Source organism: Eptatretus burgeri, unplaced genomic scaffold (genome assembly GCF_056783735.1).
Source record: "Eptatretus burgeri isolate ZD-2024b unplaced genomic scaffold, Ebu_testis_v1 Ebu_testis_scaffold_481, whole genome shotgun sequence".
Classification (NCBI taxonomy): Eukaryota; Metazoa; Chordata; class Myxini; order Myxiniformes; family Myxinidae; genus Eptatretus; species Eptatretus burgeri.
The window spans coordinates 12,780-34,935 of record NW_028222430.1 but is presented as its reverse complement, the minus strand read 5'-3'; the positions used below and the strand labels follow the sequence as shown (position 1 = coordinate 34,935).

Genomic DNA, 22,156 nt, shown 5'->3' with positions numbered 1-22,156 from the left:
AAAAGTCGATCGAGAAGAATTGAAATCATTGAATGTCCATTGTGACGGGGTTTTCAGAAATGGAAAATACTCAACTTCATTCATTTTCATTTATCATATCTGCTAAAATAGCTCAATTCGGAGATTGTCAGACTGAATGTTGGAAGTTTGGTGGTTCAATTCCTGATTTCTGCAATCGTTCTGTGTTTTGGAAAAGGGAAAAGTTGATTTAGAAGAATGGACCAAAACGAATGTTTATTTGAATGTTGTTGTTGGAAAGGGAAAGTCTTTTTGTTCATTCATTTTGATGCTCATCCATGTTCTGAAGATGCTCAGTTGGCAGAGTCAGACTGAAAATGTGAACGGACTGGCTCATTTCTTGTTTTCAACAGTGGTACTTTTATGGAAGAGAGAAATGTCTTTTGTGAAGAATTCAACATTGTGATTGTGATGATGGAAAGGCAAAATCCTTACCTTCATTCATTTTGATGATTTCATATATGCTGAAATAGCTAAGTTGAGAGAGCATCAGACTGAAGTGAAGAATTCAACATTGTGATTGTGGTGATGGAAAGGCAAAATCCTGACCTTCATTCATTTCAATGACTTGATATCTGCTGAAATCGCTCAGTTGGGAGAGCATTAGACTGAAGATCTGAAGGTCCCTGGTTCAATTCCTGGTTTCAGCAATGTCACTTTTTTGGGCAGCCAGAAGAGCAGATTGAGAAGAATTGAAGTAATTTAATGTTCATTTAAATGTCTCTTTGGAAATGGAAAGTCTTTGTATTCATTCATGTTTTTTACTTCAACATTTGCTGAAACTTCTCAGTTGAAGGAGTGTCACAATGTCGATCTGAAGTTCCCTGGTACAATTCCTCGTTTCAGCAATGGTCCTTCATTTGGAAGAGAGAAAAGTCGATTGAGAAGAAAGGACGAAAATGAATATTTCTTTCAATTGTGTTTTCAGAAATGAAATCTCTCTGTTCATTCATTTTGTTCTTCATATATGTTCAGCAATCGCTCAGTTCGAAGAGCCAGAGTAAACATTTGAATGGACCTGGTTCAAATTCATGGTTTCAACAATGGTGATAATTTTGGAAGAGAGAAATGTCGATTGTGAAGAATTCAACATCATGACGGATATTTTGGAAAGACAAAATCGTTACCTTCATTCATTTTTATGCTGAAATATCTGCTGAAATAGCTCAGTTGGGAGAGTGTCAGACTGAAGATCTGAAGGTCCCTGGTTCAATTCCTGGTTTCAGCAATGTCATCTTTTTGGGCAGCCAGAAAGCAGATTGAGAAGAATTGAAATAGTTGAATGTTCATTTCAATGTTATTTTGGGAAAGGGGAAGTCTTTGCATTCATTCATTTTTTGCTTCGATTTGTGTTGAAATGTCAAAGTTGAGGGAGTGTCACACTGACGATTGGAAGATCCCTGCTTCAATCCTCGATTTCAGCATTGGCACTTTTTTGGAATCAGAAAAGTCGATTGAGAAGAATGGACCAAAATGAATGTTTATTTCCATGCTGTTTTCGGAAAGGAAAAGTCATTTGTTTCATTCATTTTGTTGTTTACATTTGTTCTGAAACAGCTCAGTTGGTGGAGTCAGGTTGAAGATGTGAAGGGACTTGGTTTACTTCCTGGATTCAGCATTGCTGATTCGCTGTTTTTAAGAGATAAATGGTGATTGCGAAGAATGATAAAAATTGAATGTCAATTGTGAGGAGGTTTTCGGAAAGGAAAATCCTGAACTTCACTCATTTTCACATTTTCATACCTGCTGAAATAGGTCAGTTAGAAAAGTGTTGCACTCAATTTCTGAAATGGCTCAGTGAGGAAAGTGATGCACTCAATTTCTGAAGGTCCCTGCTTCAATTCCTGGTTTCAGAAATGTCATTTTTTGGGGAAGCCAGGCGAGCAGATTGAGAAGAATTGAAGTAATTAAATGTTCATTTAAATATCTCTTTGGAAATGGAAAGTCTTTGCATTCATTCAAGTTTTTTGATTCGACATTTGCTGAAACTCCTCACTTGAGGGAGTGTCACAATATCGATCTGAAGTTCCCTGGTACAATTCCTCGTTTCAGCAATGGTCCTTTATTTGGAAAAGAGAAAAGTCTTATGAGAATAAAGGACTAAAATTAATGTTTATTTCAATTGTGTTTTCAGAAATGAAATCTTTCTGTTCATTAATTTTGTTCTTCAAGTATGTTCAGAAATTGCTCAGTTGGAAGAGCCAGAGTGAAGATTTGAATGGACTTGGTTCAAATTCATGGTTTCAACAATGGTGATAATTTTAGAAGAGAGAAAAGTTGATTGTGAAGAATTCAAATAATTAAATGTCCATTGTGACGGAGTTTTCAGAAAGGGAAAATCCTCAACTTCATTCATTTTCATGCTGTCATATCTGCTGAAATAGCTCATTTCAGGGATTGTCAGAGTGAATGTTGGAAGTTCTGTGGTTCAATTCCTGATTTCTTCAATGGTTCCATTTTTTGGAAAAGGGAAAAGTTGATAGAGAAGAATGGACCAAAATGAATGTTTATTTCAATGGTCTTGTTGGAAAGGGAAAGTCTTTTTCTTCATTCATTTTGTTGCTCATCCATGTTCTGAAATAGTTCCATTCGGGGAGTCAGAGTGAAAATTTGAAGGGACCTGGCTCAATTCCTGTTTTCAACAATGGTACTTTTTTGGAAGAGAGAAATGTCAATTGTGAAGAATTCAACATCATTCCGGATATTTTGGAAAGGCAAAATCCTTCCCTTCATTCATTTTCATGATTAGATATCTGCTGAAATAACTCAGTTGGGAGAGTGTCAGACTGAAGATCTGAAGGGCCCTGGTTCATTTCCTGGTTTCAGCAATTTCATCTTTGTTGGGCATCTCGAAGAGCAGATTGAGAAGAATTGAAATTGTTAAATGTTCATATCAATGGTATTTTGGGAAAGGGGATGTCTTTGCATTCATTCATTTTTTTGCTTCGATGTGTGTTGAAATGTCAAAGTTGAGGTCGTGTGACAATGTCGATCTGAAGTTCCCTGATAAAATTCCTCGTTTCAGCAATGGTCCTTCATTTGGAAGAGAGAAAAGTTGATCGAGAAGATTGAAATCATTGAATGTCCATTGTGACGGGGTTTTCAGAAATGGAAAATACTCAACTTCATACATTTTCACATCTGCTAAAATTGCTCAATTCGGAGATTGTCAGACTGAACGTTGGAAGTTTGGTGGTTAAATTCCTGATTTCAGCAATCGTTCTGTTTTTTTGGAAAAAGGAAAAGTTGATTGAGAAGAATGGACCAAAACGAATGTTTATTTGAATGTTGTTGTTGGAAAGGGAAAGTCTTTTTTTCATTCATTTTGATGCTCATCCATGTTCTGAATTTGCTCAGTTGGCAGAGTCAGACTGAAAATGTGAACGGACTGGCTCATTTCTTGTTTTCAACAGTGGTCCTTTTATGGAAGAGAGAAATGTCTTTTGTGAAGAATTCAACATTGTGATTGTGATGATGGAAAGGCAAAATCCGTACCTTCATTCATTTTGATCATTTCATATCTGCTGAAATATCTCAGTTGGGAGAGCATCAGACTGAAGAGCTGAAGATCCCTGGTTCAATTCCTGATTTCAGCAATGTCATCTTTTTTGGGCAGCCAGAAGAGCAGAGTGAGAAGAATTGAAGTAATTTAATGTTAATTTAAATGTCTCTTTGGAAATGGAAAGTCTTTGCATTCATTCATGTTTTTTACTTCAACATTTGCTGAAACTTCTCAGTTGAGGGATTGTCACAATGTCGATCTGAAGTTCCTTTGTACAATTCCTCGTTTCAGCAATGGTCCTTCATTTGGAAGAGAGAAAAGTCGATTGAGAATAAAGGACGAAAATGAATGTTTCTTTCAATTGTGTTTTCAGAAATGAAATCTCTCTGTTCATTCATTTTGTTCTTCATATATGTTCAGCAATCGCTCAGTTGGAAGAGCCAGAGTAAACATTTGAATGGACCTGGTTCAAATTCATGGTTTCAACAATGGTGATAATTTTGGAAGAGAGAAATGTCGATTGTGAAGAATTCAACATCATGAGCGATATTTTGGAAAGGCAAAATCCTTACCTTCATTCATTTTTATGCTGAGATATCTGCTGAAATAGCTCGGTTGGGAGAGCGTCAGACTGAAGATCTGAAGGTCCCTGGTTAAATTCCTGGTTTCAGCAATGTCATCTTTGTTGGGCATCGAGAAGAGCAGATTGAGAAGAATTGAAATAGTTGAATGTTCATATCAATGGTATTTTGGAAAAGGGGATGTCTTTGCATTCATTCATTTTTTTGCTTCGATGTGTGTTGAAATGTCAAAGTTGAGGAAGTGTCACAATGTCGATCTGAACTTCCCTGATAAAATTCCTCGTTTCAGCAATGGTCCTTTATTTGGAAGAGAGAAAAGTCGATCGAGAAGAATTGCAATCATTGAATGTCCATTGTGACGGGGTTTTCAGAAATGGAAAATACTCAACTTCATTTATTTTCATATCTGCTAAAATAGCTCAATTCGGAGATTGTCAGACTGAACGTTGGAAGTTTGGTGGTTCAATTCCTGATTTCAGCAATCGTTCTGTTTTTTTGGAAAAGGGAAAAGTTGATTGAGAAGAATGGACCAAAACGAATGTTTATTTGAATGTTGTTGTTGGAAAGGGAAAGTCTTTTTGTTCATTCATTTTGATGCTCATCCATGTTCTGAAGTTGCTCAGTTGGCAGAGTCAGACTGAAAATGTGAATGGACTGGCTCATTTCTTGTTTTCAACAGTGGTACTTTTATGGAAGAGAGAAATGCCTTTTGTGAAGATTTCAACATTGTGATTGTGATGATGGAAAGGCAAAATCCTTACCTTTATTCATTTTGATGATTTGATATCTGCTGAAATAGCTCAGTTGGGAGAGCATCAGACTGAAGTGAAGAATTCAACATTGTGATTGTGATGATGGAAAGGCAAAATCCTGACCTTCATTCATTTTGATGAGTTGATATCTGCTGAAATAGCTCAGTTGGGAGAGCATCAGACTGAAGATCTGAAGGTCCCTGGTTCAATTCCTGGTTTCAGCAATGTCATCATTTTTGGGCAGCCAGAAGATCAGATTGAGAAGAATTGAAGTAATTTCATGTTCATTAAAATGTCTCTTTGGAAATGGAACGTCTTTGTATTCATTCATGTTTTTAACTTCAACATTTGCTGAAACTTCTCAGTTGAGGGAGTGTCACAATGTCGATCTGAAGTTCCCTGGTACAATTCCTCGTTTCAGCAATGGTCCTTCATTTGGAAGAGAGAAAAGTCGATTGAGAAGAAAGGACGAAAATGAATGTTTCTTTCAATTGTGTTTTCAGAAATGAAATCTCTCTGTTCATTCATTTTGTTCTTCATATATGTTCAGCAATCGCTCAGTTGGAAGAGCCAGAGTAAACGTTTGAATGGACCTGGTTCAAATTCATGGTTTCAACAATGGTGATAATTTTGGAAGAGAGAAATGTCGATTGTGAAGAATTCAACATCATGACGGATATTTTGGAAAGGCAAAATCCTTACCTTCATTCATTTGGATGATTAGATATCTGCTGAAATAACTCAGTTGGGAGAGTGTCAGACTGAAGATCTGAAGGTCCCTAGTTCAATTCCTGGTTTCAGCAATGTCATCTTCTTGGGCACCCAGAAGAGCAGATTGAGAAGAATTGAAATCATTCAATGTTCATATCAATGGTATTTTGGGAAAGGGGATATCTTTGCATTCATTAATTTTTTTGCTTCGATGTGTGTTGAAATGTCAAAGTTGAGGTAGTGTCACAATGTCGATCTGAAGTTCCCTGGTAAAATTCCTCGTTTCAGCAATGGTCCTTTATTTGGAAGAGAGAAAAGTCGATCGAGAAGAATTGAAATCATTGAATGTCCATTGTGACGGGGTTTTCAGAAATGGAAAATACTCAACTTCATTCATTTTCATTTATCATATCTGCTAAAATAGCTCAATTCGGAGATTGTCAGACTGAATGTTGGAAGTTTGGTGGTTCAATTCCTGATTTCTGCAATCGTTCTGTTTTTGGAAAAGGGAAAAGTTGATTGAGAAGAATGGACCAAAACGAATGTTTATTTGAATGTTGTTGTTGGAAAGGGAAAGTCTTTTTGTTCATTCATTTTGATGCTCATCCATGTTCTGAAGATGCTCAGTTGGCAGAGTCAGACTGAAAATGTGAACGGACTGGCTCATTTCTTGTTTTCAACAGTGGTACTTTTATGGAAGAGAGAAATGTCTTTTGTGAAGAATTCAACATTGTGATTGTGATGATGGAAAGGCAAAATCCTTACCTTCATTCATTTTGATGATTTCATATATGCTGAAATAGCTAAGTTGAGAGAGCATCAGACTGAAGTGAAGAATTCAACATTGTGATTGTGGTGATGGAAAGGCAAAATCCTGACCTTCATTCATTTCAATGACTTGATATCTGCTGAAATCGCTCAGTTGGGAGAGCATTAGACTGAAGATCTGAAGGTCCCTGGTTCAATTCCTGGTTTCAGCAATGTCACTTTTTTGGGCAGCCAGAAGAGCAGATTGAGAAGAATTGAAGTAATTTAATGTTCATTTAAATGTCTCTTTGGAAATGGAAAGTCTTTGTATTCATTCATGTTTTTTACTTCAACATTTGCTGAAACTTCTCAGTTGAAGGAGTGTCACAATGTCGATCTGAAGTTCCCTGGTACAATTCCTCGTTTCAGCAATGGTCCTTCATTTGGAAGAGAGAAAAGTCGATTGAGAAGAAAGGACGAAAATGAATATTTCTTTCAATTGTGTTTTCAGAAATGAAATCTCTCTGTTCATTCATTTTGTTCTTCATATATGTTCAGCAATCGCTCAGTTCGAAGAGCCAGAGTAAACATTTGAATGGACCTGGTTCAAATTCATGGTTTCAACAATGGTGATAATTTTGGAAGAGAGAAATGTCGATTGTGAAGAATTCAACATCATGACGGATATTTTGGAAAGACAAAATCGTTACCTTCATTCATTTTTATGCTGAAATATCTGCTGAAATAGCTCAGTTGGGAGAGTGTCAGACTGAAGATCTGAAGGTCCCTGGTTCAATTCCTGGTTTCAGCAATGTCATCTTTTTTGGGCAGCCAGAAAGCAGATTGAGAAGAATTGAAATAGTTGAATGTTCATTTCAATGTTATTTTGGGAAAGGGGAAGTCTTTGCATTCATTCATTTTTGCTTCGATTTGTGTTGAAATGTCAAAGTTGAGGGAGTGTCACACTGACGATTGGAAGATCCCTGCTTCAATCCTCGATTTCAGCATTGGCACTTTTTTGGAATCAGAAAAGTCGATTGAGAAGAATGGACCAAAATGAATGTTTATTTCCATGCTGTTTTCGGAAAGGAAAAGTCATTTGTTTCATTCATTTTGTTGTTTACATTTGTTCTGAAACAGCTCAGTTGGTGGAGTCAGGTTGAAGATGTGAAGGGACTTGGTTTACTTCCTGGATTCAGCATTGCTGATTCGCTGTTTTTAAGAGATAAATGGTGATTGCGAAGAATGATAAAAATTGAATGTCAATTGTGAGGAGGTTTTCGGAAAGGAAAATCCTGAACTTCACTCATTTTCACATTTTCATACCTGCTGAAATAGGTCAGTTAGAAAAGTGTTGCACTCAATTTCTGAAATGGCTCAGTGAGGAAAGTGATGCACTCAATTTCTGAAGGTCCCTGCTTCAATTCCTGGTTTCAGAAATGTCATTTTTGGGGAAGCCAGGCGAGCAGATTGAGAAGAATTGAAGTAATTAAATGTTCATTTAAATATCTCTTTGGAAATGGAAAGTCTTTGCATTCATTCAAGTTTTTTGATTCGACATTTGCTGAAACTCCTCACTTGAGGGAGTGTCACAATATCGATCTGAAGTTCCCTGGTACAATTCCTCGTTTCAGCAATGGTCCTTTATTTGGAAAAGAGAAAAGTCTTATGAGAATAAAGGACTAAAATTAATGTTTATTTCAATTGTGTTTTCAGAAATGAAATCTTTCTGTTCATTAATTTTGTTCTTCAAGTATGTTCAGAAATTGCTCAGTTGGAAGAGCCAGAGTGAAGATTTGAATGGACTTGGTTCAAATTCATGGTTTCAACAATGGTGATAATTTTAGAAGAGAGAAAAGTTGATTGTGAAGAATTCAAATAATTAAATGTCCATTGTGACGGAGTTTTCAGAAAGGGAAAATCCTCAACTTCATTCATTTTCATGCTGTCATATCTGCTGAAATAGCTCATTTCAGGGATTGTCAGAGTGAATGTTGGAAGTTCTGTGGTTCAATTCCTGATTTCTTCAATGGTTCCATTTTTTGGAAAAGGGAAAAGTTGATAGAGAAGAATGGACCAAAATGAATGTTTATTTCAATGGTCTTGTTGGAAAGGGAAAGTCTTTTTCTTCATTCATTTTGTTGCTCATCCATGTTCTGAAATAGTTCCATTCGGGGAGTCAGAGTGAAAATTTGAAGGGACCTGGCTCAATTCCTGTTTTCAACAATGGTACTTTTTGGAAGAGAGAAATGTCAATTGTGAAGAATTCAACATCATTCCGGATATTTTGGAAAGGCAAAATCCTTCCCTTCATTCATTTTCATGATTAGATATCTGCTGAAATAACTCAGTTGGGAGAGTGTCAGACTGAAGATCTGAAGGGCCCTGGTTCATTTCCTGGTTTCAGCAATTTCATCTTTGTTGGGCATCTCGAAGAGCAGATTGAGAAGAATTGAAATTGTTAAATGTTCATATCAATGGTATTTTGGGAAAGGGGATGTCTTTGCATTCATTCATTTTTTTGCTTCGATGTGTGTTGAAATGTCAAAGTTGAGGTCGTGTGACAATGTCGATCTGAAGTTCCCTGATAAAATTCCTCGTTTCAGCAATGGTCCTTCATTTGGAAGAGAGAAAAGTTGATCGAGAAGATTGAAATCATTGAATGTCCATTGTGACGGGGTTTTCAGAAATGGAAAATACTCAACTTCATACATTTTCACATCTGCTAAAATTGCTCAATTCGGAGATTGTCAGACTGAACGTTGGAAGTTTGGTGGTTAAATTCCTGATTTCAGCAATCGTTCTGTTTTTTGGAAAAAGGAAAAGTTGATTGAGAAGAATGGACCAAAACGAATGTTTATTTGAATGTTGTTGTTGGAAAGGGAAAGTCTTTTTTCATTCATTTTGATGCTCATCCATGTTCTGAATTTGCTCAGTTGGCAGAGTCAGACTGAAAATGTGAACGGACTGGCTCATTTCTTGTTTTCAACAGTGGTCCTTTTATGGAAGAGAGAAATGTCTTTTGTGAAGAATTCAACATTGTGATTGTGATGATGGAAAGGCAAAATCCGTACCTTCATTCATTTTGATCATTTCATATCTGCTGAAATATCTCAGTTGGGAGAGCATCAGACTGAAGAGCTGAAGATCCCTGGTTCAATTCCTGATTTCAGCAATGTCATCTTTTTTGGGCAGCCAGAAGAGCAGAGTGAGAAGAATTGAAGTAATTTAATGTTAATTTAAATGTCTCTTTGGAAATGGAAAGTCTTTGCATTCATTCATGTTTTTTACTTCAACATTTGCTGAAACTTCTCAGTTGAGGGATTGTCACAATGTCGATCTGAAGTTCCTTTGTACAATTCCTCGTTTCAGCAATGGTCCTTCATTTGGAAGAGAGAAAAGTCGATTGAGAATAAAGGACGAAAATGAATGTTTCTTTCAATTGTGTTTTCAGAAATGAAATCTCTCTGTTCATTCATTTTGTTCTTCATATATGTTCAGCAATCGCTCAGTTGGAAGAGCCAGAGTAAACATTTGAATGGACCTGGTTCAAATTCATGGTTTCAACAATGGTGATAATTTTGGAAGAGAGAAATGTCGATTGTGAAGAATTCAACATCATGAGCGATATTTTGGAAAGGCAAAATCCTTACCTTCATTCATTTTTATGCTGAGATATCTGCTGAAATAGCTCGGTTGGGAGAGCGTCAGACTGAAGATCTGAAGGTCCCTGGTTAAATTCCTGGTTTCAGCAATGTCATCTTTGTTGGGCATCGAGAAGAGCAGATTGAGAAGAATTGAAATAGTTGAATGTTCATATCAATGGTATTTTGGAAAAGGGGATGTCTTTGCATTCATTCATTTTTTGCTTCGATGTGTGTTGAAATGTCAAAGTTGAGGAAGTGTCACAATGTCGATCTGAACTTCCCTGATAAAATTCCTCGTTTCAGCAATGGTCCTTTATTTGGAAGAGAGAAAAGTCGATCGAGAAGAATTGCAATCATTGAATGTCCATTGTGACGGGGTTTTCAGAAATGGAAAATACTCAACTTCATTTATTTTCATATCTGCTAAAATAGCTCAATTCGGAGATTGTCAGACTGAACGTTGGAAGTTTGGTGGTTCAATTCCTGATTTCAGCAATCGTTCTGTTTTTTTGGAAAAGGGAAAAGTTGATTGAGAAGAATGGACCAAAACGAATGTTTATTTGAATGTTGTTGTTGGAAAGGGAAAGTCTTTTTGTTCATTCATTTTGATGCTCATCCATGTTCTGAAGTTGCTCAGTTGGCAGAGTCAGACTGAAAATGTGAATGGACTGGCTCATTTCTTGTTTTCAACAGTGGTACTTTTATGGAAGAGAGAAATGCCTTTTGTGAAGATTTCAACATTGTGATTGTGATGATGGAAAGGCAAAATCCTTACCTTTATTCATTTTGATGATTTGATATCTGCTGAAATAGCTCAGTTGGGAGAGCATCAGACTGAAGTGAAGAATTCAACATTGTGATTGTGATGATGGAAAGGCAAAATCCTGACCTTCATTCATTTTGATGAGTTGATATCTGCTGAAATAGCTCAGTTGGGAGAGCATCAGACTGAAGATCTGAAGGTCCCTGGTTCAATTCCTGGTTTCAGCAATGTCATCATTTTTGGGCAGCCAGAAGATCAGATTGAGAAGAATTGAAGTAATTTCATGTTCATTAAAATGTCTCTTTGGAAATGGAACGTCTTTGTATTCATTCATGTTTTTAACTTCAACATTTGCTGAAACTTCTCAGTTGAGGGAGTGTCACAATGTCGATCTGAAGTTCCCTGGTACAATTCCTCGTTTCAGCAATGGTCCTTCATTTGGAAGAGAGAAAAGTCGATTGAGAAGAAAGGACGAAAATGAATGTTTCTTTCAATTGTGTTTTCAGAAATGAAATCTCTCTGTTCATTCATTTTGTTCTTCATATATGTTCAGCAATCGCTCAGTTGGAAGAGCCAGAGTAAACGTTTGAATGGACCTGGTTCAAATTCATGGTTTCAACAATGGTGATAATTTTGGAAGAGAGAAATGTCGATTGTGAAGAATTCAACATCATGACGGATATTTTGGAAAGGCAAAATCCTTACCTTCATTCATTTGGATGATTAGATATCTGCTGAAATAACTCAGTTGGGAGAGTGTCAGACTGAAGATCTGAAGGTCCCTAGTTCAATTCCTGGTTTCAGCAATGTCATCTTCTTGGGCACCCAGAAGAGCAGATTGAGAAGAATTGAAATCATTCAATGTTCATATCAATGGTATTTTGGGAAAGGGGATATCTTTGCATTCATTAATTTTTTTGCTTCGATGTGTGTTGAAATGTCAAAGTTGAGGTAGTGTCACAATGTCGATCTGAAGTTCCCTGGTAAAATTCCTCGTTTCAGCAATGGTCCTTTATTTGGAAGAGAGAAAAGTCGATCGAGAAGAATTGAAATCATTGAATGTCCATTGTGACGGGGTTTTCAGAAATGGAAAATACTCAACTTCATTCATTTTCATTTATCATATCTGCTAAAATAGCTCAATTCGGAGATTGTCAGACTGAATGTTGGAAGTTTGGTGGTTCAATTCCTGATTTCTGCAATCGTTCTGTTTTTTTGGAAAAGGGAAAAGTTGATTTAGAAGAATGGACCAAAACGAATGTTTATTTGAATGTTGTTGTTGGAAAGGGAAAGTCTTTTTGTTCATTCATTTTGATGCTCATCCATGTTCTGAAGATGCTCAGTTGGCAGAGTCAGACTGAAAATGTGAACGGACTGGCTCATTTCTTGTTTTCAACAGTGGTACTTTTATGGAAGAGAGAAATGTCTTTTGTGAAGAATTCAACATTGTGATTGTGATGATGGAAAGGCAAAATCCTTACCTTCATTCATTTTGATGATTTCATATATGCTGAAATAGCTAAGTTGAGAGAGCATCAGACTGAAGTGAAGAATTCAACATTGTGATTGTGGTGATGGAAAGGCAAAATCCTGACCTTCATTCATTTCAATGACTTGATATCTGCTGAAATCGCTCAGTTGGGAGAGCATTAGACTGAAGATCTGAAGGTCCCTGGTTCAATTCCTGGTTTCAGCAATGTCACTTTTTTGGGCAGCCAGAAGAGCAGATTGAGAAGAATTGAAGTAATTTAATGTTCATTTAAATGTCTCTTTGGAAATGGAAAGTCTTTGTATTCATTCATGTTTTTTACTTCAACATTTGCTGAAACTTCTCAGTTGAAGGAGTGTCACAATGTCGATCTGAAGTTCCCTGGTACAATTCCTCGTTTCAGCAATGGTCCTTCATTTGGAAGAGAGAAAAGTCGATTGAGAAGAAAGGACGAAAATGAATATTTCTTTCAATTGTGTTTTCAGAAATGAAATCTCTCTGTTCATTCATTTTGTTCTTCATATATGTTCAGCAATCGCTCAGTTCGAAGAGCCAGAGTAAACATTTGAATGGACCTGGTTCAAATTCATGGTTTCAACAATGGTGATAATTTTGGAAGAGAGAAATGTCGATTGTGAAGAATTCAACATCATGACGGATATTTTGGAAAGACAAAATCGTTACCTTCATTCATTTTTATGCTGAAATATCTGCTGAAATAGCTCAGTTGGGAGAGTGTCAGACTGAAGATCTGAAGGTCCCTGGTTCAATTCCTGGTTTCAGCAATGTCATCTTTTTTGGGCAGCCAGAAAGCAGATTGAGAAGAATTGAAATAGTTGAATGTTCATTTCAATGTTATTTTGGGAAAGGGGAAGTCTTTGCATTCATTCATTTTTTGCTTCGATTTGTGTTGAAATGTCAAAGTTGAGGGAGTGTCACACTGACGATTGGAAGATCCCTGCTTCAATCCTCGATTTCAGCATTGGCACTTTTTTTTGGAATCAGAAAAGTCGATTGAGAAGAATGGACCAAAATGAATGTTTATTTCCATGCTGTTTTCGGAAAGGAAAAGTCATTTGTTTCATTCATTTTGTTGTTTACATTTGTTCTGAAACAGCTCAGTTGGTGGAGTCAGGTTGAAGATGTGAAGGGACTTGGTTTACTTCCTGGATTCAGCATTGCTGATTCGCTGTTTTTAAGAGATAAATGGTGATTGCGAAGAATGATAAAAATTGAATGTCAATTGTGAGGAGGTTTTCGGAAAGGAAAATCCTGAACTTCACTCATTTTCACATTTTCATACCTGCTGAAATAGGTCAGTTAGAAAAGTGTTGCACTCAATTTCTGAAATGGCTCAGTGAGGAAAGTGATGCACTCAATTTCTGAAGGTCCCTGCTTCAATTCCTGGTTTCAGAAATGTCATTTTTTGGGGAAGCCAGGCGAGCAGATTGAGAAGAATTGAAGTAATTAAATGTTCATTTAAATATCTCTTTGGAAATGGAAAGTCTTTGCATTCATTCAAGTTTTTTGATTCGACATTTGCTGAAACTCCTCACTTGAGGGAGTGTCACAATATCGATCTGAAGTTCCCTGGTACAATTCCTCGTTTCAGCAATGGTCCTTTATTTGGAAAAGAGAAAAGTCTTATGAGAATAAAGGACTAAAATTAATGTTTATTTCAATTGTGTTTTCAGAAATGAAATCTTTCTGTTCATTAATTTTGTTCTTCAAGTATGTTCAGAAATTGCTCAGTTGGAAGAGCCAGAGTGAAGATTTGAATGGACTTGGTTCAAATTCATGGTTTCAACAATGGTGATAATTTTAGAAGAGAGAAAAGTTGATTGTGAAGAATTCAAATAATTAAATGTCCATTGTGACGGAGTTTTCAGAAAGGGAAAATCCTCAACTTCATTCATTTTCATGCTGTCATATCTGCTGAAATAGCTCATTTCAGGGATTGTCAGAGTGAATGTTGGAAGTTCTGTGGTTCAATTCCTGATTTCTTCAATGGTTCCATTTTTTGGAAAAGGGAAAAGTTGATAGAGAAGAATGGACCAAAATGAATGTTTATTTCAATGGTCTTGTTGGAAAGGGAAAGTCTTTTTCTTCATTCATTTTGTTGCTCATCCATGTTCTGAAATAGTTCCATTCGGGGAGTCAGAGTGAAAATTTGAAGGGACCTGGCTCAATTCCTGTTTTCAACAATGGTACTTTTTGGAAGAGAGAAATGTCAATTGTGAAGAATTCAACATCATTCCGGATATTTTGGAAAGGCAAAATCCTTCCCTTCATTCATTTTCATGATTAGATATCTGCTGAAATAACTCAGTTGGGAGAGTGTCAGACTGAAGATCTGAAGGGCCCTGGTTCATTTCCTGGTTTCAGCAATTTCATCTTTGTTGGGCATCTCGAAGAGCAGATTGAGAAGAATTGAAATTGTTAAATGTTCATATCAATGGTATTTTGGGAAAGGGGATGTCTTTGCATTCATTCATTTTTTGCTTCGATGTGTGTTGAAATGTCAAAGTTGAGGTCGTGTGACAATGTCGATCTGAAGTTCCCTGATAAAATTCCTCGTTTCAGCAATGGTCCTTCATTTGGAAGAGAGAAAAGTTGATCGAGAAGATTGAAATCATTGAATGTCCATTGTGACGGGGTTTTCAGAAATGGAAAATACTCAACTTCATACATTTTCACATCTGCTAAAATTGCTCAATTCGGAGATTGTCAGACTGAACGTTGGAAGTTTGGTGGTTAAATTCCTGATTTCAGCAATCGTTCTGTTTTTTGGAAAAAGGAAAAGTTGATTGAGAAGAATGGACCAAAACGAATGTTTATTTGAATGTTGTTGTTGGAAAGGGAAAGTCTTTTTCATTCATTTTGATGCTCATCCATGTTCTGAATTTGCTCAGTTGGCAGAGTCAGACTGAAAATGTGAACGGACTGGCTCATTTCTTGTTTTCAACAGTGGTCCTTTTATGGAAGAGAGAAATGTCTTTTGTGAAGAATTCAACATTGTGATTGTGATGATGGAAAGGCAAAATCCGTACCTTCATTCATTTTGATCATTTCATATCTGCTGAAATATCTCAGTTGGGAGAGCATCAGACTGAAGAGCTGAAGATCCCTGGTTCAATTCCTGATTTCAGCAATGTCATCTTTTTTGGGCAGCCAGAAGAGCAGAGTGAGAAGAATTGAAGTAATTTAATGTTAATTTAAATGTCTCTTTGGAAATGGAAAGTCTTTGCATTCATTCATGTTTTTTACTTCAACATTTGCTGAAACTTCTCAGTTGAGGGATTGTCACAATGTCGATCTGAAGTTCCTTTGTACAATTCCTCGTTTCAGCAATGGTCCTTCATTTGGAAGAGAGAAAAGTCGATTGAGAATAAAGGACGAAAATGAATGTTTCTTTCAATTGTGTTTTCAGAAATGAAATCTCTCTGTTCATTCATTTTGTTCTTCATATATGTTCAGCAATCGCTCAGTTGGAAGAGCCAGAGTAAACATTTGAATGGACCTGGTTCAAATTCATGGTTTCAACAATGGTGATAATTTTGGAAGAGAGAAATGTCGATTGTGAAGAATTCAACATCATGAGCGATATTTTGGAAAGGCAAAATCCTTACCTTCATTCATTTTTATGCTGAGATATCTGCTGAAATAGCTCGGTTGGGAGAGCGTCAGACTGAAGATCTGAAGGTCCCTGGTTAAATTCCTGGTTTCAGCAATGTCATCTTTGTTGGGCATCGAGAAGAGCAGATTGAGAAGAATTGAAATAGTTGAATGTTCATATCAATGGTATTTTGGAAAAGGGGATGTCTTTGCATTCATTCATTTTTTTGCTTCGATGTGTGTTGAAATGTCAAAGTTGAGGAAGTGTCACAATGTCGATCTGAACTTCCCTGATAAAATTCCTCGTTTCAGCAATGGTCCTTTATTTGGAAGAGAGAAAAGTCGATCGAGAAGAATTGCAATCATTGAATGTCCATTGTGACGGGGTTTTCAGAAATGGAAAATACTCAACTTCATTTATTTTCATATCTGCTAAAATAGCTCAATTCGGAGATTGTCAGACTGAACGTTGGAAGTTTGGTGGTTCAATTCCTGATTTCAGCAATCGTTCTGTTTTTGGAAAAGGGAAAAGTTGATTGAGAAGAATGGACCAAAACGAATGTTTATTTGAATGTTGTTGTTGGAAAGGGAAAGTCTTTTTGTTCATTCATTTTGATGCTCATCCATGTTCTGAAGTTGCTCAGTTGGCAGAGTCAGACTGAAAATGTGAATGGACTGGCTCATTTCTTGTTTTCAACAGTGGTACTTTTATGGAAGAGAGAAATGCCTTTTGTGAAGATTTCAACATTGTGATTGTGATGATGGAAAGGCAAAATCCTTACCTTTATTCATTTTGATGATTTGATATCTGCTGAAATAGCTCAGTTGGGAGAGCATCAGACTGAAGTGAAGAATTCAACATTGTGATTGTGATGATGGAAAGGCAAAATCCTGACCTTCATTCATTTTGATGAGTTGATATCTGCTGAAATAGCTCAGTTGGGAGAGCATCAGACTGAAGATCTGAAGGTCCCTGGTTCAATTCCTGGTTTCAGCAATGTCATCATTTTTGGGCAGCCAGAAGATCAGATTGAGAAGAATTGAAGTAATTTCATGTTCATTAAAATGTCTCTTTGGAAATGGAACGTCTTTGTATTCATTCATGTTTTTAACTTCAACATTTGCTGAAACTTCTCAGTTGAGGGAGTGTCACAATGTCGATCTGAAGTTCCCTGGTACAATTCCTCGTTTCAGCAATGGTCCTTCATTTGGAAGAGAGAAAAGTCGATTGAGAAGAAAGGACGAAAATGAATGTTTCTTTCAATTGTGTTTTCAGAAATGAAATCTCTCTGTTCATTCATTTTGTTCTTCATATATGTTCAGCAATCGCTCAGTTGGAAGAGCCAGAGTAAACGTTTGAATGGACCTGGTTCAAATTCATGGTTTCAACAATGGTGATAATTTTGGAAGAGAGAAATGTCGATTGTGAAGAATTCAACATCATGACGGATATTTTGGAAAGGCAAAATCCTTACCTTCATTCATTTGGATGATTAGATATCTGCTGAAATAACTCAGTTGGGAGAGTGTCAGACTGAAGATCTGAAGGTCCCTAGTTCAATTCCTGGTTTCAGCAATGTCATCTTCTTGGGCATCCAGAAGAGCAGATTGAGAAGAATTGAAATCATTCAATGTTCATATCAATGGTATTTTGGGAAAGGGGATATCTTTGCATTCATTAATTTTTTTGCTTCGATGTGTGTTGAAATGTCAAAGTTGAGGTAGTGTCACAATGTCGATCTGAAGTTCCCTGGTAAAATTCCTCGTTTCAGCAATGGTCCTTTATTTGGAAGAGAGAAAAGTCGATCGAGAAGAATTGAAATCATTGAATGTCCATTGTGACGGGGTTTTCAGAAATGGAAAATACTCAACTTCATTCATTTTCATTTATCATATCTGCTAAAATAGCTCAATTCGGAGATTGTCAGACTGAATGTTGGAAGTTTGGTGGTTCAATTCCTGATTTCTGCAATCGTTCTGTTTTTTTGGAAAAGGGAAAAGTTGATTTAGAAGAATGGACCAAAACGAATGTTTATTTGAATGTTGTTGTTGGAAAGGGAAAGTCTTTTTGTTCATTCATTTTGATGCTCATCCATGTTCTGAAGATGCTCAGTTGGCAGAGTCAGACTGAAAATGTGAACGGACTGGCTCATTTCTTGTTTTCAACAGTGGTACTTTTATGGAAGAGAGAAATGTCTTTTGTGAAGAATTCAACATTGTGATTGTGATGATGGAAAGGCAAAATCCTTACCTTCATTCATTTTGATGATTTCATATATGCTGAAATAGCTAAGTTGAGAGAGCATCAGACTGAAGTGAAGAATTCAACATTGTGATTGTGGTGATGGAAAGGCAAAATCCTGACCTTCATTCATTTCAATGACTTGATATCTGCTGAAATCGCTCAGTTGGGAGAGCATTAGACTGAAGATCTGAAGGTCCCTGGTTCAATTCCTGGTTTCAGCAATGTCACTTTTTTGGGCAGCCAGAAGAGCAGATTGAGAAGAATTGAAGTAATTTAATGTTCATTTAAATGTCTCTTTGGAAATGGAAAGTCTTTGTATTCATTCATGTTTTTTACTTCAACATTTGCTGAAACTTCTCAGTTGAAGGAGTGTCACAATGTCGATCTGAAGTTCCCTGGTACAATTCCTCGTTTCAGCAATGGTCCTTCATTTGGAAGAGAGAAAAGTCGATTGAGAAGAAAGGACGAAAATGAATATTTCTTTCAATTGTGTTTTCAGAAATGAAATCTCTCTGTTCATTCATTTTGTTCTTCATATATGTTCAGCAATCGCTCAGTTCGAAGAGCCAGAGTAAACATTTGAATGGACCTGGTTCAAATTCATGGTTTCAACAATGGTGATAATTTTGGAAGAGAGAAATGTCGATTGTGAAGAATTCAACATCATGACGGATATTTTGGAAAGACAAAATCGTTACCTTCATTCATTTTTATGCTGAGATATCTGCTGAAATAGCTCAGTTGGGAGAGTGTCAGACTGAAGATCTGAAGGTCCCTGGTTCAATTCCTGGTTTCAGCAATGTCATCTTTTTTGGGCAGCCAGAAAGCAGATTGAGAAGAATTGAAATAGTTGAATGTTCATTTCAATGTTATTTTGGGAAAGGGGAAGTCTTTGCATTCATTCATTTTTTTGCTTCGATTTGTGTTGAAATGTCAAAGTTGAGGGAGTGTCACACTGACGATTGGAAGATCCCTGCTTCAATCCTCGATTTCAGCATTGGCACTTTTTTTTTGGATTCAGAAAAGTCGATTGAGAAGAATGGACCAAAATGAATGTTTATTTCCATGCTGTTTTCGGAAAGGAAAAGTCATTTGTTTCATTCATTTTGTTGTTTACATTTGTTCTGAAACAGCTCAGTTGGTGGAGTCAGGTTGAAGATGTGAAGGGACTTGGTTTACTTCCTGGATTCAGCATTGCTGATTCGCTGTTTTTAAGAGATAAATGGTGATTGCGAAGAATGATAAAAATTGAATGTCAATTGTGAGGAGGTTTTCGGAAAGGAAAATCCTGAACTTCACTCATTTTCACATTTTCATACCTGCTGAAATAGGTCAGTTAGAAAAGTGTTGCACTCAATTTCTGAAATGGCTCAGTGAGGAAAGTGATGCACTCAATTTCTGAAGGTCCCTGCTTCAATTCCTGGTTTCAGAAATGTCATTTTTTGGGGAAGCCAGGCGAGCAGATTGAGAAGAATTGAAGTAATTAAATGTTCATTTAAATATCTCTTTGGAAATGGAAAGTCTTTGCATTCATTCAAGTTTTTTGATTCGACATTTGCTGAAACTTCTCACTTGAGGGAGTGTCACAATGTCGATCTGAAGTTCCCTGGTACAATTCCTCGTTTCAGCAATGGTCCTTTATTTGGAAAAGAGAAAAGTCTTATGAGAATAAAGGACTAAAATTAATGTTTATTTCAATTGTGTTTTCAGAAATGAAATCTTTCTGTTCATTAATTTTGTTCTTCAAGTATGTTCAGAAATTGCTCAGTTGGAAGAGCCAGAGTGAAGATTTGAATGGACTTGGTTCAAATTCATGGTTTCAACAATGGTGATAATTTTAGAAGAGAGAAAAGTTGATTGTGAAGAATTCAAATAATTGAATGTCCATTGTGACGGAGTTTTCAGAAAGGGAAAATCCTCAACTTCATTCATTTTCATGCTGTCATATCTGCTGAAATAGCTCATTTCGGGGATTGTCAGAGTGAATGTTGGAAGTTCTGTGGTTCAATTCCTGATTTCTTCAATGGTTCCATTTTTTGGAAAAGGGAAAAGTTGATAGAGAAGAATGGACCAAAATGAATGTTTATTTCAATGGTCTTGTTGGAAAGGGAAAGTCTTTTTCTTCATTCATTTTGTTGCTCATCCATGTTCTGAAATAGTTCCATTCGGGGAGTCAGAGTGAAAATTTGAAGGGACCTGGCTCAATTCCTGTTTTCAACAATGGTACTTTTTTGGAAGACAGAAATGTCAATTGTGAAGAATTCAACATCATTCCGGATATTTTGGAAAGGCAAAATCCTTCCCTTCATTCATTTTCATGATTAGATATCTGCTGAAATAACTCAGTTGGGAGAGTGTCAGACTGAAGATCTGAAGGGCCCTGGTTCAATTCCTGGTTTCAGCAATTTCATCTTTGTTGGGCATCTCGAAGAGCAGATTGAGAAGAATTGAAATTGTTCAATGTTCATATCAATGGTATTTTTGGAAAGGGGATGTCTTTGCATTCATTCATTTTTTTGCTTCGATGTGTGTTGAAATGTCAAAGTTGAGGTAGTGTGACAATGTCGATCTGAAGTTCCCTGATAAAATTCCTCGTTTCAGCAATGGTCCTTCATTTGGAAGAGAGAAAAGTCGATCGAGAAGATTGAAATCATTGAATGTCCATTGTGACAGGGTTTTCAGAAATGGAAAATACTCAACTTCATACATTTTCACATCTGCTAAAATAGCTCAATTCGGAGATTGTCAGACTGAACGTTGGAAGTTTGGTGGTTAAATTCCTGATTTCAGCAATCGTTCTGTTTTTTTTGGAAAAAGGAAAAGTTGATTGAGAAGAATGGACCAAAACGAATGTTTATTTGAATGTTGTTGTTGGAAAGGGAAAGTCTTTTTTTCATTCATTTTGATGCTCATCCATGTTCTGAATTTGCTCAGTTGGCAGAGTCAGACTGAAAATGTGAACGGACTGGCTCATTTCTTGTTTTCAACAGTGGTCCTTTTATGGAAGAGAGAAATGTCTTTTGTGAAGAATTCAACATTGTGATTGTGATGATGGAAAGGCAAAATCCGTACCTTCATTCATTTTGATCATTTCATATCTGCTGAAATATCTCAGTTGGGAGAGCATCAGACTGAAGAGCTGAAGATCCCTGGTTCAATTCCTGGTTTCAGCAATGTCATCTTTTTTGGGCAGCCAGAAGAGCAGAGTGAGAAGAATTGAAGTAATTTAATGTTCATTTAAATGTCTCTTTGGAAATGGAAAGTCTTTGCATTCATTCATGTTTTTTACTTCAACATTTGCTGAAACTTCTCAGTTGAGGGATTGTCACAATGTCGATCTGAAGTTCCCTTGTACAATTCCTCGTTTCAGCAATGGTCCTTCATTTGGAAGAGAGAAAAGTCGATTGAGAAGAAAGGACGAAAATGAATGTTTCTTTCAATTGTGTTTTCAGAAATGAAATCTCTCTGTTCATTCATTTTGTTCTTCATATATGTTCAGCAATCGCTCAGTTGGAAGAGCCAGATTAAACATTTGAATGGACCTGGTTCAAATTCATGGTTTCAACAATGGTGATAATTTTGGAAGAGAGAAATGTCGATTGTGAAGAATTCAACATCATGACGGATATTTTGGAAAGGCAAAATCCTTACCTTCATTCATTTTGATGCTGAGATATCTGCTGAAATCGCTCGGTTGGGAGAGCGTCAGACTGAAGATCTGAAGGTCCCTGGTTCAATTCCTGGTTTCAGCAATGTCATCTTTGTTGGGCATCTCAAAGAGCAGATTGAGAAGAATTGAAATAGTTGAATGTTCATATCAATGGTATTTTGGGAAAGGGGATGTCTTTACATTCATTCATTTTTTGCTTCGATGTGTGTTGAAATGTCAAAGTTGAGGTGGTGTCACAATGTCGATCTGAAGTTCCCTGATAAAATTCCTCGTTTTAGCAATGGTCCTTCATTTGGAAGAGAGAAAAGTCGATCGAGAAGAATTGCAATCATTGAATGTCCATTGTGACGGGGTTTTCAGAAATGGAAAATACTCAACTTCATTTATTTTCATATCTGCTAAAATAGCTCAATTCG

At 36.6% G+C, this 22,156-nt stretch overlaps 8 non-coding genes across 8 annotated transcripts; all 8 read left to right on the top strand.

Annotated features, from left to right (window-relative positions):
- The first annotated feature begins 1,173 nt into the window (after positions 1 to 1,173).
- Positions 1,174 to 1,246, top strand: TRNAF-GAA (transfer RNA phenylalanine (anticodon GAA)). Its single transcript has one exon. It is a non-coding gene; the product is annotated as a tRNA-Phe (tRNA).
- A 3,758-nt stretch (positions 1,247 to 5,004) lies between these two features.
- Positions 5,005 to 5,077, top strand: TRNAF-GAA (transfer RNA phenylalanine (anticodon GAA)). Its single transcript has one exon. It is a non-coding gene; the product is annotated as a tRNA-Phe (tRNA).
- A 1,972-nt stretch (positions 5,078 to 7,049) lies between these two features.
- On the top strand, positions 7,050 to 7,122 carry TRNAF-GAA (transfer RNA phenylalanine (anticodon GAA)). Its single transcript has one exon. It is a non-coding gene; the product is annotated as a tRNA-Phe (tRNA).
- Positions 7,123 to 10,875: 3,753 nt separating this feature from the next.
- On the top strand, positions 10,876 to 10,948 carry TRNAF-GAA (transfer RNA phenylalanine (anticodon GAA)). The gene has a single exon. It is a non-coding gene; the product is annotated as a tRNA-Phe (tRNA).
- A 1,974-nt stretch (positions 10,949 to 12,922) lies between these two features.
- TRNAF-GAA (transfer RNA phenylalanine (anticodon GAA)) lies at positions 12,923 to 12,995 on the top strand. The gene has a single exon. It is a non-coding gene; the product is annotated as a tRNA-Phe (tRNA).
- Positions 12,996 to 16,749: 3,754 nt separating this feature from the next.
- On the top strand, positions 16,750 to 16,822 carry TRNAF-GAA (transfer RNA phenylalanine (anticodon GAA)). The gene has a single exon. It is a non-coding gene; the product is annotated as a tRNA-Phe (tRNA).
- Positions 16,823 to 18,796: 1,974 nt separating this feature from the next.
- On the top strand, positions 18,797 to 18,869 carry TRNAF-GAA (transfer RNA phenylalanine (anticodon GAA)). The gene has a single exon. It is a non-coding gene; the product is annotated as a tRNA-Phe (tRNA).
- Positions 18,870 to 20,401: 1,532 nt separating this feature from the next.
- TRNAF-GAA (transfer RNA phenylalanine (anticodon GAA)) lies at positions 20,402 to 20,474 on the top strand. The gene has a single exon. It is a non-coding gene; the product is annotated as a tRNA-Phe (tRNA).
- The last annotated feature ends 1,682 nt before the right edge of the window (positions 20,475 to 22,156 follow it).